This window comes from Prionailurus bengalensis, chromosome D1, assembly GCF_016509475.1.
Source record: "Prionailurus bengalensis isolate Pbe53 chromosome D1, Fcat_Pben_1.1_paternal_pri, whole genome shotgun sequence".
Classification (NCBI taxonomy): domain Eukaryota; kingdom Metazoa; phylum Chordata; class Mammalia; order Carnivora; family Felidae; genus Prionailurus; species Prionailurus bengalensis.
Window position 1 is genome coordinate 92,706,356 of NC_057346.1, and position 16,752 is coordinate 92,723,107.

General features: G+C 35.4%; 1 pseudogene; it reads right to left on the bottom strand.

The window, feature by feature from the left end:
* Positions 1–15,992: 15,992 nt before the first annotated feature.
* Positions 15,993–16,542, bottom strand: LOC122484312 (annotated as a pseudogene).
* Between the last annotated feature and the right edge of the window lie 210 nt (positions 16,543–16,752).

Sequence of the window (16,752 nt, forward strand, 5' to 3'; positions counted from 1 at the left end):
AATAGTTTTTATGTATTCTACATAATTTACCACTTTCATTTTGTTTGTGTACTGAAATACAATGAGAGCAATGTCAGATTATTTCAATGCATGAATTTATTCACATACCTTAACTATTTTTAGTATACATGAAAGTATTCATTCAAACAAAGATTTATTGAAGGAATAAATTTTAAAGACTTTCAACCTCAAAAGCAGGAGGCTCACATATAAATAAACCAGATGTCAGAGAAATAATTATTTCTTTAGAATTGCAGTTACAGACACAAGCACACTCACATTTTCAAAGAAAAATACATTAGGCTATTTTTCCTATCTTTACTACTCAGAATTTTTTTTTAAAAATCTTAAGCAAATGAAGTTTTCTGTTACCTTTAAAATATGGATATAAAGTTAATAGAGTACAAATAGTGTGACTGAAAAGCATATAACTGTATACACTAAAATTACAGATTTTTAAAAAAAATTTTAATGTTTATTTATTTTTGAGATTGAGAGAGAGAGTGAGAGAGAGCAGAGGAGGGAGACACAGAATCCAAAGCAGGCTCCAGGCTCTGAGGTATCAGCACAGAGCCCAATGCAGGGCTCAAACTCACAAACCATGAGATCATGACCTGAGCCGAAGTCAGATGCTTAACCAACTGAGCCACCCAGGAACCCCCAAATTACAGACTTTTTTACATAGTGTATGTGAACTTTAAAAATACCGCTTACCAGAGAAAGAGGATGTAACAACAGAAGTACAATGTTTACATATCAATATTTCAAGGGCAGTGGCACATGATTTATTTAGAATGTTTAATTTTATTCTTTTAATTTTTCTTACGCTTATTGAAAGCATTAGGCAGCAGCTACCTGCATGTTTTTTAATTATTTTTTGTAAGGCATATTTGTGCCTGCTCAATTGTACATACATTCCCAAAGTCAAATTTATTGTTGGCTTTAGATATTTGTTAGCAAGAAAGTCGATAAAAGTTGTACAGTCAAATTATAATGTTTATAGTCTAGAATGAAAAAGTCAGACATAATAAAAGTTATGCCATAGCTTTGTTTTTAAGATATAGATTTTTCTGATGCTTATAAGATATTTGGAGAATATTGCTGCAAAATTAAATAAGCCATAACAGGTCGATATTTAAGGTAAATAGCCTTAAATCATTTGGCATAATTGGGTTTTAAGAACAGTAAAAATAATTAGATTTAGAATGCTTAGGTACTTGGCTATTTAAAAGTCTGGCCCTAGTACAGCTAGGCATTTTACTTTATAACTCCCAAAGTGGAAAGAACTTAAATTCTTTGCTTTTATTTAGCTTGGTACACTTCATTCAAATAATTTATTTGAGTACACGGGGAAATTGGCTCAATCCATTGACAAAATTAAGTCATGTTTTGGGCATTTGGAACCAAGAAGAATGTAAGAAACTAATGGAAATGGTTGTGCTTTTGAAAGTAAAGGTATGAACTCCTCAAAATTGCTGACAAGTACTCCTTAAACACTATGGCGATTACCTCTGTATAACACTAGAAATTCAACTGAGTTCAACTAAGAAAATAGGTATTGAGTAATTCATTTAGTTCCAAGGTTTTATTGTGTTTGATGTATAACCTTGTAATAACTAAATACAGTTAGTACCTTGAGTATTTGCCTGGACTTTATTTATGTTCTCACTCTTCACAACATTATTTGGAGATGAACACATTATTTTCTCTCTCTGCAATGCATTCAGCCTTTGGTGAAATTAGAAGACAGTGAAGAGCTGAGGCAGGATTTGAAATCAGAAAAACTATTCTTTTTTTTTTAAATTAAGTATTTTTAAAGTTTATTTATTTACTATTTTGAGACAGAGCAAGTGGGGAGAGGAGCAGAGAGAGAGGGAGAGAGAGAATTGCAAGCTGGCTCTGCACTGTCAGTGCAAAGCCTGATGTAGGGCTTGAGCTCATGGAACCGTGAGCTCAGACCTGAGGCCAAAGTCGGATGCTTAACCAACTGAGCCACCAAGTCTTCCCAAGAAAACTGTGTTCTTAATAACTGTCTTTAATCACTATCTTGTAATATCATTCATCTTTTATATTACATTTAATATTGTAAATAATATAGATTTTTCCCCCTGACTTCAAGAAATATGTTATACATTTGAAGAAACAACAAATATAGTCTTAGTAGGGTGCTTGGCAAAAATCTGCTATTTTATGATATGAAAAGGGGAACAAACCTGGAGAGCAGAGGCTCCCCTCTCCACAAAATGATTTGCCCCACAAGATGCAAAGGACTGCCTAGAGTGAATAATGAGTAGTTCATTAGAACTTATTCTGGTAAAGTAGATTTCCAAATTCACCTCTGGAAGGAGGTTGAATGAAACTAGTCAAAGATTGTATCTCAATTCTTCAACTTTATAGCACTTCTTTCTTCTTCTTTCCAAGCCCCTTCAGCTTTAACATAGTTCTAAGTAGCATAGAGGTAATGAGAAAAAGTCATGGTAAACCTGAGATAGAAAATGGAATGGAAGAATGGAAGAAGAGGCAGAGAGCAGGAAGCAGGCATAGCAATGGCACATTATGAATCAGGAAGTGTTTATGGTGAAACCATTCAGCTTGATACATGATTCCGGTTGTCCTACTACAGGTTATTTAAAAAAAAAAGTCATTCCAAAGGATCTGAATGCTACTTTTCAACTGAACACTATTTTAAAGAAAACATTGGGAATTCTTTTTAAGCATAACTTTATCATAAGCAAAATGTCCAGCTTCAATTTTGTAGTCATAATATACACACAGAAAATAAGTAACTTATTCTAGACTCTATTACTCATTTTCATGGGCAAGTGCCCAATTTTACAAGAAATAGTCTCTAACAGGTGAAAAGAATATATTTATAAGATAGTAGAGAGAAAATAATTTATTAGAAGTAGACATTTATTAGAGGTATATTTTAGAGGTATGTAGAGGCTGGCCATCTCGAATATAAGCTAGATATTTAATGCCAAATTGTTGTCATCAAATAATTTTTACCTATCACCAGAAAGTTCAGAGGCTGACATTTTACACCACCATGTGGAAATGTCACAGAAATCTCAACGTATTTCAGAAGGTAAATTTGAGGACCTTAGTTTCAGCTATCACATGAAGGACAATGCTATCAACTGACTGCTCCCGCATAAAGGCATATGCTGAAGCCCTAACCCCCCTATTAGAAGATGGGTCCTGCTATAGATGATTAGGTCAGGAATGGGATTAGTGGCCTTATAAACAGAACCTGGAGATCTCCCTTCTCCCGTCCTCCATATGAGGACACTATGAGAAGATGGCTGTCTATGAACCAGGGAACAAGTTCTTACCAGGTACCAAATCTCCTGCAACTTGACCTTGGATGTGCCAGTCTCCAAAAGTGTTTATGTTTTTGTTGTTTATAAGTCACCCAGTTTTTGGTATTCTGTTGTAGCAGCCCAAATGGATGAAGACAGTGACTTGGTTTGTGGGTTTCCACTATTAAACTGGTTTTAAACCCCCGAGGTAACTTGGATTTAATAAATAGTGTTCACAAATCCATATGGTCTACAAGAGTTATAGGTTTCATATTAAAATTTTAGTTCCAGAAATGATGTATTTCTTGTAAGAAAAAAATGGCTTGTATGAATCAAATTGGTATTTGATAATGATTAATTGAGAAATTTCTCAATCTTATGTAGTGTTTAGAATAAAATGCTGACCTGTTTACAGATCTTCTAAAGCAATAAAACGATGAGCTCTCCTTCAAAAAACTTCAGAAGACCCCACAAAGCATATTGTGTTATGCTTTCTATAGCATCTGGATAGCCTGTGTCAACCTCAGTGTCCTCAGTATAAGTAATGGAAAACTTAGTGTGTGGGCAAAATCTTATAGGACTAGGCTATAAATCTTGATATAACTATTATGACACTGGCTACCAGAAAGGTCCCCATTTCGTTGGCCAGATGCCTTTTGCCAAGTATATCTTAATTATTCCCTGTGAATCACTATCTGTCATATTCAGCACTGATATTATTAAGTTTATTTTTTAAAGGCAAATGATATTTTAGGACCTCAAAATATTGGCCATTTTTTTAATGTTTATTTATTTTTGACAGAGACAGAGACAGAGCATGAGCAGGGGAGGGGCAGAGCGAGAAGGAGACACAGAATCCAAAGCAGGCTCCAGGCTCTGAGCTATTAGCACAGAGACTGACGGGGGGCTCAAACTCACAAACCGCAAGATTGTGACCTGAGCCGAAGTCAGACGCTTAATCGACTGAGCCACCGAAGTGCCCTGAAATATTGGCCATTTTTATTTTTTCTTACCCTTAGAGAAAAAATCATTTTTCTCTACCTTGAACACTCCTTTGTCAGACAAATTTTTTACCATTTTAAATTAAAATTCTAATATAGATCATGAAAATTATGGAACCTCTCATAAATTTGTGAGAACCACAATGTCTTTAATACACTGAGACCTTTTTTTTTTGCATTGGTTCTCAGAATATCATTATATTTTTCCAGAACAACCTAAAGTAATACTCTCCACAAACAAAATATTCCCTTCTGATTTTTCCCCTAACCTCTTCTACTTAAACCCAAAATCCATTTAATATAGTATCTTAGCTGACTTTTAAAAGGGATATGTAAAGTCTAATATATTTTCTGTCATCTGAGTCAAATTCAAATGACTCAGAATTTCAAGTGTAAAACTGGGACAGATGCTATCTCAAATACACTTGATATACACTTCAAGTACCCCAATATATAGTATTTTCTGTTATATTCACAATTATTACAATTAAAAAGGAACTTCCTTATCTCTCTCTCATATACGCATATACATATATCAGAGAGATAATATATTTCCAAACCTTAAAAAACAAGAATAAAAAAATGAAATATAGAGAGCTCTACTACTCCAAAGTGATTTTAACCTACATCCTCTTACTTGCCTTCATAAAAACCCTATATATTAGGCATTACCATACACATTTTATGGATAGAAAAATTATACCAACATAAGGGTAATTAATTAAGCAACAGAGGTAGGATTCAAATTCTGGTCAAATTATTGATCTTTCAACTCTAGAAGGTTAGGTGACTGGAAATATTGCACTCAATGAATGAACAATGAGCTCAAGGCACCAGCAGAGGGAAATGATAATTCCACATAGAACATCAGAAAATAGCTTTTGGAACAGTCAGTATCTTTTCCAAATTTTGAATGAAGAATATAATTTTGATAAGCAAAATATACACAAAGTTTAAGTAAATGGTATGGGAATAAAAACAAAAACCCAACATGTCAATTCTTTAGAGTGAGTCCTATGTGGTAGAATGTACACTTGACTGAAGTAATTGAGTCAATTAAGTAAATTGAGTCAAATAAGTAATTGAGTCAATAGAAGTAGGTGAGGTAGGGCCACTTCATGGACCCCTCTACTGTGAAGGGGTTTGAGGGCTGGAAAAGAGAGTTCAAAATTATTGTCTAAGCAATCATGGAAGGATTTTAGATGGAGGTGATATAAACATATTCAGAGATATCCATCCCTTGTGTCTTTTTTTATGTTAGGGAGAGTTCTCTGGCACACTGATTTCCCCATGGGTAACAAGGATTTGACTTTTTACAAAGTTGAAATGGGTGGATTGTTGCAGCTAGTCTATTCACACTGGAGATTGTATTACAGCCCCTCCTACCCTTGAAACCCCACCCTACTCTACCTTCAGAGTCTGCAGCTGTAATGATTGGGTTTGCTCTATAAATTCAGACTTTCTATTAAGTGGGCTATTCAAGGGGGTAGGCTTATAGCAGTTATAAACACATTTGGCTACATGTATAAATCCATACTCTTTGAAAAATTGTGTGAGTATTGAGGTTGGCGTTCATATTGTCATTAGTCTCTCTCCTCTGTCTTAACTTTCAGTTTATTCCAAACCCTGGCAGGGAAAATAGTTGTTTTCTACTTCTCTTCATATCTCCAATGATTTGAATTGCTTATCTTAGGGAGTTAATCCTGTCAGGAGAATGGAACATAGTTTAAAATATAAATAAATGATGGATAGTGAGATCATATGGAAGGCTACTGCTCTAAGTAGCTGTGAGGGTATAGAGTAATTAAAAATTATGAAACACAATAATAAGTTGAATCAACAAGCATTTATATAAACAATCACATTTAAAAAAAGGAAGAATCAACTGCATTGAAATAAACAATATGCCTTTATAATTTATGAAGGTGCCCCAAATCTTTAACCCACTGGGGCCTGAATCCAGAGTTTTCTGAGTCATTGAAATGGGCTTTTATGAAAAAAAAAAAAAAAAAAAAAAAAAGGCAAGGGGTTTTTGGTATGTTTTGCTTTCCTTATAGGCAAAGAGACTTTGAAAAGATGGGTAAAGGCACCCGCCTGGAATATTGTTGCAATTTGAGTTTGAATATCAAGTAATACTACCTAGGCACTATCTACCATATGTCTGGAAAAATATTTTTACAAATAATTGGAGTAATTTGTCCAAAAGCATTTTGGTGGATAATTCAAAACTTAGTCCTTACACACATTTTATCTGAATCAAGACATCAAGGAAAACACAAAAAAAATAATTAGATTAATTAATGCCTTACATTTCATATATATTACTCTTCTGAAATTGATATTAAAAGTATCCCCTTTTTACAAGGACATTCAGTGAAGTTCATTACTTTTGTTATGTGGGTAGGACATTATGAAAGTGTGATTAAACGGAGAGTTTCCAAACAGAAATGGAATTAAATTCTATTTGGTCTGTGGTGCTGAGACTTTCTGTGTGATTGCAACTAATCACAAAATGAGGCAATATTATTGCCATATTAAAGGTAGTGAAAGAGGCTAAGAGTTATTAAGTGAATTGCCCAAGTTCACAAGCTACTCTCAAATCTAGATGGGCACAAAGTAGTGACTAGTTAGATGAGTGATCGGATCACAGCAGGCATTTCATTTCTCTATTTCTCTCATTTGTTAATATTACATAACATTCAATTTTGTCTGAAACTTTTGGCAAATTATGTCAGAAAGATGAGACTGTAGAGCTCTATCAACTTGCCTCTTCTAGAATTATGGAACTACTATAATCTGCCTAGATTTTGAAGCCAATTTTCAGTGATAATTCATAATCATGAGAATCACATTAGAGATCATTTATTTTTCTTATGCCAACACTATCTCTTCTCTCTGAAATCATAAACTTCAGAGATGAAAAGGACATCATAGATTCTCTAAGCCTACTGCTAATCAAATATTTAACTTCCCCACGATATTCCTGTTCTTCCCGCCGGTGCTGAAAACATAACAACCTGAAGAATCCGCGCCATAGTTTTCAGTTAAACTCTTACTGAAACTCCTGATGCAGCCCTACTCACATGCATCTTTGCAATCTATCAGCCAGAGAGGCCAGACAGGGCAATTCAGGACCAAAAAATACAATCCGGAAGAACTTTCTGACTGCGTGGAGACTGACAAGTTTACCGTGGAAGGTCCTAAAGGACAGTGACATAGGGAGGCACATACAGCATATATGCCTGAAAGGCAAATCTATATCAGATCAGCTTTAAAAAAATGGCAAAACACAATAGCTATCACCTGGCACTGGGACAGAATGCAAGACAGCTATGTATGAGCAGGGCTGGCTACATGAGTTGCAGGCTGCAGCCCAAAATGAAAACACAGGGCCCCTTGTTCAAAACAAAAAGTGCTGGGGCCCCTGGGTGGCTCAGTCAGTTGAGCCTCCAACTTCAGCTCAGGTCATGATCTCACAGTCCATGAGTCTGAGCCCCGTGTGAGGCTCTGTGCTGACAGCTCAGAGCCTGGAGACTGCTTCAGATTCTGTGTCTCCCTTTCTTTCTGCTCCTCCCCCACTCATGCTCTGTTTTCTCTTTCTCAAAAATAAATAAATAAACATTAAAAAATAAAAAAAAAAAGAAAAGTTCTGTAAAGACACTGAAATATAAAGCTTTTTCTTTCTTCAGTAGTCTGTCTCTTGACTTATCAGGGCATTTTAATTTGCTGTTTAATGTTGTTCTAAGTAAATAATATTTAATATTATTAGTATTACTCTTTATAGTGTGCAGTGTTCATTTTATTTATTTATTTATTTATTTATTTAAAAAAATTTTTTTTCAACGTTTATTTATTTTTGGGACAGAGAGAGACAGAGCATGAACGGGGGAGGGGCAGAGAGAGAGGGAGACACAGAATCGGAAACAGGTTCGAGGTTCTGAGCCATGAGCCCAGAGCCTGACGCGGGGCTCGACTCACGGACCGCGAGATCGTGACCTGGCTGAAGTCGGACACTTAACCGACTGCGCCACCCAGGCGCCCCGAGTAGTGTTCATTTTAAATACAAATATAAGAGCATTTAACTCATTTGTGAAAATACCAAAATGACACAATTTCCATTTTATAACTCATTCCTGGAGGGTGCCTCTAGCCACTCCAGAGCTAACACGTCCACATTACACACTGGGAGGTTCGACAAAAGGGGAAGAAGTTTTTGGCCAGGCACTGAGCCATCCCCAGGGATGCTGCCCTGGGTATGGGAATACCAGGATATGAGAACCCTCACAGCCACCCCTGCTACTCAACCCATGACTGAAGGCACCTGCTAGGACTCCCACTGCACTGTGGGACTCCCACAACTGGGCTTAGATCGGGCTCTAGAGAATTTAAGCCGGCCGTCCTCCTTCCCACTGCCCCACCCACTCTCAACGTGTGGCCTCTGGCTGCCCACTGGATGCTCCAGGAATTGTCTCCAGTGACTAGAGGTGACTGTCACCAGCCCGACCCAGAGACACTCCAGAGTTCAGGTGCCCGACTCTGGACTGTGATCCAGGTCTTCTGAGTTTCTCTTATACTTAGGCCCCCACTGAGGTGTGAAGAGTGGTGGTAGAATGTAGGCTCCATCCCCCCATCACCCCAGCTGAATAAGAGAAGCGTTGTTGCTCAGGTGGAGGGAAGAGGCAACAGCAAGCGGTGTCTGGGGTGCCAGAGAGTAGGGGACAGGGCAACTGAAAATCTGCATGGGTGGCCAAAAGACAGGACTATACATGAACTGAGACTCCTTACCTCCCTCTCCTCCTTCAACCATGTTTGCTTGTGCCATGGAGACTCACTATCAAAACACAAAGTCAAAAATAACATTTCAAGACAGTGACAACAGGGCATTAAACCAAGCACATGGGCCTTCTGAACTTGTGGCCCTGTGCCACTGCAATGCTCCCATGCTCTTGAATCCAGCCTTGGATATAGTCAGGTAATGTTTGACGTTTACACTTGTATAAGCAAGTCAGGTCAAGTTCCTGGCAAATGTCAGGGACCAAGGCTGAGAAATCAGACACCAGGGGGTCCTGGATGGCTCAGTTGATTAAGTATCTGACTCTTGATTTTGGCTCAGGTTCTAATCTCACAGTTTGTGAGATCAAGCCCCTTGTTGGGCTCTGCACTGATGGCCCAGAAGTCTGCTTGGGATTCTCTCTCTCCCTCTCTCTCTGCCCCTCCTCCATTCTCTCTTTCTTTTAAAATAAATAAACATTAATTTTTTTTTTAAATCAGGCACCAGAAACTATACATTTATGGAAATATCTACTTCTTCTCTATTTCTAAATGTGTCATTAATATCTGAGTCAAATCACTTGTCATATTTATTCTTTCCTTAGTCTATTATAGGTTTGGGTACCAGAATACAATTGCCAGAGCTGGGTTCACAAATGTATATAAACGTAATCACCTCTCCTGTTTTAAATACTCAACTCTGCCTATTTAGCTGGTGGCTATTTATCAAAACAATTTGCTAAGTAAATTGATTTTTTATATAGTTTTCACAAGGAATATTTAACCACTTTAAAACATAGACTGTCTGCAAGCCTGCGAATACAAATATAGTACAATGTGTAAGTTAATTAAAATTTTTTTCATTACTTATTCACAATAGTGGTTTTAGTTGGCCACATTTAATTTCTTTTATATATTTTTTAGCCTACAATTTAAAAATTTCATGAAAATGTAGGCAACGATAATGTACTTTATTATGATTATATTCATTTTCTTGTATATGAATTCACAAAATAAAAAATGCCTCAAATTTAATTATTTGCCCCTAACAAGGTGAATTATCAAATGTCAAATGAAACTAATAAACACAGGCCTTTGAGATCACAAAACCACATACAAACCTGAATTGCATTTTCATACAAAAAGTTAATTATTTTCTGTTGACACTGATAGCATATTCCCTCAGCTACTTCAAAGTGTTGTTAAAAATCAGACGCTGTCACAACTCTTCATTTGACAAACAAAAGATGCGTGAATACAGATTCAAGAGAGGAGAATAAACCACAGTGCAGGAACTTATTTTTAACACCAGAGACAAATGACAGAGAGAGCTTTGATCTTGTATAGGCATGAATGAGGCTTTGAGAAAGTTAACTCCCTCTGCCGAATTGAATGCCAAAGATCACTGCCACACTCAGACAACCCCACTACATAGTCCCTCTTCTGGGCATGTTGACTTTTATCTAGGAATGACTTCAGTGACTTTCCCATATGCAAGTTACACATTTTAGTTTGTTGAATATTAGTTTAGATGTCTCAAGGACTTAGGCTAAATTGCCTTTTTTCTGTTTATCACTGTAATAGTTTTTTTCTGGTGCGATACCATTCATGTTATCTTTTAATTTCTTAGTGCCACAGGGTACAAGTTGTCTGTGATTGCATGTGTCATGAATACCTCAAACAAAAAGATTGTGCCTTGGAACAAGGGTCTCGAAGAAACTTTAGTTCCAGCCTCATTCCATTTAACAGAGATGAGCATAAGGCTTAAAAATTTGGAGCACTATTTGAATTGGAAATGCAAATGACCATTTTCAGCATCGTATCAACGAAAGGAAATATAAACTATCGAAAGGAGCTTGCCTGGCGATGATGGGTCTTACAGAAATATACAATAAAATGAACATATTATTCCAAATGAACATTAAACCCTTGTGTGAAGTGATTTGATATGAAAAAAAAAATGCTGGATGTCACACAGTCCTTTACTCTGTAATTCTGTAATGGAAAGCAATGGGGCATCAATTTGTTTTTACTTTATTTTTAATCTACAAAAAGTATTGATTTCCTCTTAAAAAAAGAAAAAACGGCATCGTTTTCTAGAAAATTCATCAGCAGTTTTACAAACACATTTTATTTATTTCTTTTCTCTAAAAATATATATCAAAGTTTCAAAACCATTAATATCTTAATTTTACTATATTTATATTTAAATCATAGTTTTTATAAATTATGAGAACAAAATATATATGTCTGTAGATGATATTCTTCTACTCTGAATGGGACGTTGTATCATATCCAGTAATGGATTTTCCATTGCAAACTTGCCAATGAATATTTGGGTTTTCAAATGGTCATTCTAACATGTAATTTTCAAACAATTAAGAATTTGCTAATTAGATCCACTTTGCGTAAGCTCTAAGGAAGCTGGATGAAAAACACAATTCAGGGGTGCCTGAGTGGCTCAGTTGGTTGAGCTTCTGACTTCAGCTCAGGTCATGATCTCACGGTTTGTGGGTTGGAGCCCTGCATCGGGCTCTGTGCTGACAGCACAGAGCCTGGAGTCTGCTTTGGATTCTGTGTCTCCCTCTCTCTATGCCCCTTCCCACTTGTGCTCTGTCTGTGTCTCTCTCTCTCTCAAAAATAAATAAACATTAAAAAAAAAAGAAAAACACAATCCATTCCTTAATAGTGCTATTATATAATACAGCACATGTATTCGAATTCAAAAAAAAAAAAACCCATAAGATATTTTACATACTAGTTGATAATCAGATTAAAGTTAGTTATAATGGCATTCAAAGAAACAGATTATTGAGGGATGGAATAGTTGAAGAGGCAGTCAAGGATCAGGTTATAATTTGAAATTTTAAGAAAGGACAGAATTGAATGGGCATTGCAAGTGAATTTGCTTTATGACCAACTATCGGTAATACAAGTGCACATGGTAATTAAAGAATAAATAAGCAGACCCAGTTCGGTGAAATTAACAATATTGTAAAGCCGAAATTCAGCAAAGGAAATGATTGAAGTAGTTCAGGTGGATAAAACAAAAGTGATTGCAGAGAAGCATGGAGAATTGAAGACTGTGTGTCCCATCCAAATGAAACCACGCAACATAATTTGAAGAGCCTTGTGGGAATTCGGACCAAACATGCGAAACTTTGATACTGTATTAAAGCTAAAATACGGGCGGTTATAGGAAATCCTTTAGAATTTAAATTCTGGGAGTTAATTTTAAAAACTTACAATCAATGCTGACCATTTTATTGGGCAAGATCTTACATGGCACCCACCCCGCAATTTGTAATCTCACTTGTATATGGTAAGTGAAAGAGGTATTTGTGCATAAAACCAAGTAACCATCACCCAGTCAAGATGTACAATTTTCTAATACCCTAGAGTATTCCCTTGCAACGTTTCACAATTAGTGTCACACAAGGACATAACTATTCTGGACATAAGGACATAACTATTCTGACTTAAATCAATAATGATTGGCTTTGCCATGTTAGCAGTGTTGCTCTTTGTTTATTCTTGTCCTGGAGTTTACAGTGTGACTTCACAGTGATATATTTATCCATTCTTTTCATGAGTATCAAGATTTTTTTTTGTATGAGTGGGAGATGGTACTTAGACAATTAATATCAACATTGGTATAAAAAGTAAGCAAGCAATCATTTTCAGTGTAAATGTAAGATACAAGGAGAGATTCATGCTATCATGACGTAGGCAAATATTAAAAAACTCTAATGATTGAAAAGTATGTAATTAATGTGAACCAACACAGATCAACAAATCAGAATATAAAGCTCAGGGGAGGATCCTAGAACATAGAAAATTCAATGTACAACTTAGTCTGCCAATCGGTAGGAAAAATAAGATTATTCCATAAATGATTTTGGAAGAAGTGAGTAGCCATAAATATATCCATGAATAAAGTTGGTTATAAAATTCATCCTTTGTAAAAGAATAAATTCCAAGCAGCACAAGATGGAAATTGTATATTTAATGTATTTTCTAACAACAGCAATAACAATAAACACCCTACAACCAGGAAGACATAAGTAGGCATTTCAAAGAAAAGGAAATACACACGGTTTGTATATCTATATCTATCTGATTAACTACTATAATAAGACAAATGCAATTGTCTTTCTCTTATCAGATTTGAAGAATTCAAGGAGTTTGATACCACAGTGAACTGATGAGCATATGAAAATGAGACATTATTAGAAGGTAAATTAAGATATATTTGTCAAAATCCAAAACATACATAACTTTCACCCAGTAATTTTTCTTCCTAAAATCTTATAGATTTAAAATTTGAAATAATAAAATGTAAAATATTTTTCCTTCCTTACTGTTTGCAATAAATTCTGAAAGACCTAAATACTCATGAATAGGACACTGGCTAAATAAGTTACAGTGTATCCATAAAACAGACTATAATGTTAGAGAACATAATGAGAAAGTTCTGCATGCACTAATTGGAATATTCTCTAAGATACATGATTAAATAAAAACTAAGGAGAATGATAATGTATCTAATAAGTTTCCATTTGTATAAAAAGGGAAAATGATACACATTTGATTTTATATGCAGAAATACTCTGGAAGAATACAAGAAATTTCTAATAACATTGACTAACTCTAGCAAAGGACTATGAGTTTCTTGGGGTCAAGGAGAAAAATTTTCACATGTGTTTTTGTATACTTCACATTTCGAATCATATGAATGGGTTACTTTAAAAAATTAGGTAATTATTTTTTACAAGGAGAATGTCATAATAAAGGTTTATAAACTATAAAGCACTATGCAAATGTAGGAATTTATTTCATATTATATTGCCTTTAGGCACCACCTAGCTATGAAACTTTTTTAATGATTAGGCAATAGAAATTTTAAATTACATTTATTATAGAAACTATAAATGCTCATTTGCTCATTGCAAGAAATGTGGGAAGACATAAGGCTAATAACTTTAATATACAAAGAACTCTCTGCAAATTGCCAAAAACAATTCAAACATATAAAAAGGCAATTTTTAAAGGGGGAAATGCAAGCGAATAATAAACGTATGAACAGATATTCAACCCCACTACTAGACAAGATAATAAATATTTCAGCAATGATATAATTCTTTGCACCCTTTAAAATGACAACAATTGTAAAGATTAATAACATTGAGTACCAATAATTATAAGTACGCCATGAAACAGGTAGTCTCATGAATTACTGGTGGAAGTTTGAACTGCTGTTACTTATTAGCAAACCGAACTAAGGTGGGCCAAAAGAAGTTTTCTTTCTTTCTTTTTTCTTTCTTTCTTTCTCTCTTTTTCTTTCTTTCTTTCTTTCTTTCTTTCTTTCTTTCTTTCTTTCTTTCTTTCTTTCCTCCTTTCTTCCTTTCTTTCTCTTTCTTTCTTTCTTTCTTTCTTTCTTTCTTTCTTTCTTTCTTTCTTTCTTTCTCTTTCTTTCTCCCTCCCTCCCTTCCTTTCTTCTTTCCTCTCTTCCTTCCTTCCCTCCTTTCTTGTTTTCTTGTTGTTGAAGAGGTAATATATTCACATAACTGACATAATTTAAAATTCAAAAGACAGAAGGGATGGAGAGTGAAAAGTCTCCCAGAAAATAGTGCCCTCCCATTCTTCTTTCTGAAGGCAACTAATGGCATCATTGCCTTTTAAATTTTTCCAGAGGTATATGTATGTATATGTTTGCATATATGTATACAAATATACATATATGCCTATATATACATCTATACTATTGATGTATCATATATTCATGTATGTAACATTGTCTCTTCTACTTATGATAGCATATTGCATACATCGGCTACAATTTTTTTTCTTCACCTATTGACATCAGGTTTTTGGGTGGTGGTGGTGTGGAGGTGACTGCCTATTCCAATGTATGAAAGTACCATAATTTATTTGCTATTGTTTCTGTGAAAATCTGTTTCTTTACAACTGCTGTTTTGAGCAACATCACAGTGAATAAATATGCACATACTTAATTTCAAAAAGGAAAAAGGGAGAAAGCAAACTTTCACATTGGAAAAGAGATCAGGGACAAAAACTCAGATAAATACAAAAAACAAGAATTATAGGATAATTCTTTGCTCAATTTACATTAATAGATTTTAATACTTTAAATATTGATATACTGGAATATGTAACATTCTGAGGCTGACCCAATATAGAAAAATCTATACAATTACTATAAGAATATCTAAAAATGGTATTTTAAAAATTCCCTATTACCTTCATTCACTATTTCAACTTTCAAATCTATTCTCTGCCAAAATTTTAAAAAATGCCTGAAAGATTTCATGAGAGAATGCTTACAAGTTTTTCAATGAATGGATAACTCTGAATTTGCTTAATATATTCCAAGAAGCAGTAAAGAAAGCAATGCTCCCAAATTATTGTTGTGGCGTCAGCAGAATAGTAACTGCACGGCCTAACTTTAACAGTGTGAATTAATATGATACTGAAAGCGGAATTGTAATACCATTCATCTGGTTATTAAACAATATTATAGGGCATTGCATGTAAATACTGTGCATATAGTTTGGTATATTAAAATATGCCCGGAAAGAGTTTCCAGCAATTCATGATAATAAGTACCTACTTTAAAAGAACTTAGAGAAAAAATGGAGCGATAGTTTTATTTGCAATGTTTCATTTATTTAAAAATGATTTGAAATATACAAATAGTTCAATGTGTAAATACAAAGCCACCAAAAAAATGTGCATGTATATCCACTGTAAACATATTACAAGAATAGTCATAGTTGCATCATGGTTAAAAAAAGTAAATAAAACACAACTCAAAACAACCTATATGTCTACCAAAGGAAAATGATTACACATTTTATTATACTTAATATGGAATAATTATACAGCGATAATACATCAATTATACAGCAATTAAATAATTGTATATTATTAAATGAATGTATGCATTAGTATACACAACATAGATGAATTCCACAAACTGTTGTGGGGGGGTGGAGATTGTTTTTGAGGTGGTTGTTATCTTCATTGGTTTGGAGGTCGGGAGCAGGTGCTCAGGAGGTCTTGGTGGGGCGGGATGCATCCCTTTCAGCATCACAGTCTTCTGGCTGGGTGGGATGGGGCTGGTTCTATGAACTGCCGCCACGTGCGGATCTGGGCTGCACTTGTTCTTGTGGATCATGTCCCGGTTGCTGCTGAGGGCGGCCTTGGCTTTCTTGTAGTGGCGGTCCACCTGTAGGAGGTGGCAGGCTTTCTCTGGCCAGATCTCCACTTCTTGACCACCACCACACTTTAGCCTTTAGCTGCAGACTCCATGCCCACAGCCTTGAGGTGAATCAGCCTATGATAGCAGAAGGGTTATTGGGCTCCACGCTGTGTATCTGCTCGTTCCCCTCGATCAGATAGTTGAAGCAGTTGTGCAGGACCATCCATTGTGGCTGTGCAGACATGGCTGCTGCTCGTCTCACTAGGGTAGCTGGAAGCAGAACGAGGCCCAAACGTATTTTTGATGAAAAAAGGCCAGTATAAAGTAATATGAAATGTAGGATTCCATTTACATAAAATTTACAACAGGCAAACATATCTCTGGTGTTAGTAGTCAGTTGTTAACCTCAGCAGGGTGTATCTTGACAGAAGGGGACAGAGGGGGTAATGTAGTATTG